Genomic DNA, 453 nt, shown 5'->3' on the forward strand with positions numbered 1-453 from the left:
ACGGGTCCTGCAGCTGCTCTGCTCCTCTGCTCTGCTGCTCTCTTCTGCTCTCCTCCTCGCTCCTTTCGGGTCCTCTGCCAGCCACCCCTCTCGGTTCTGCCTCTGGCCGCCGGACCCGGCGCGCACGTCACGAGCGCGTGTGAGCATGCGCCCCGCAGCCCGCGGCCCCCGCCCCGGCACACTCGCCCTCGCACACTTATGCACGCGCGCGCCCGGGCCCTCCCTCCCTTTGCCGGTCCCTGCCGGTAGAGCCGGGATGAGGAGAGAACCCTGGGGCGGAGGGCGGAGGTCCGCAGGTGGAGACGACTCCCTGTTGCTTCCGCCTCCGGGGCGGACTCTGTGCTCCTGACCTGGGGCCGGGGTGACTGGGACGGTGCGCGCTGCACTGGCGGCCAGGGCGCGGGGACTGTGTGCCCTGCGGAAGCCTCCCTCGGCCGGCGTACCGGGCCCCTC

This window comes from Pteropus alecto, unplaced genomic scaffold (genome assembly GCF_000325575.1).
Source record: "Pteropus alecto unplaced genomic scaffold, ASM32557v1 scaffold13, whole genome shotgun sequence".
NCBI classification, from domain to species: Eukaryota; Metazoa; Chordata; class Mammalia; order Chiroptera; family Pteropodidae; genus Pteropus; species Pteropus alecto.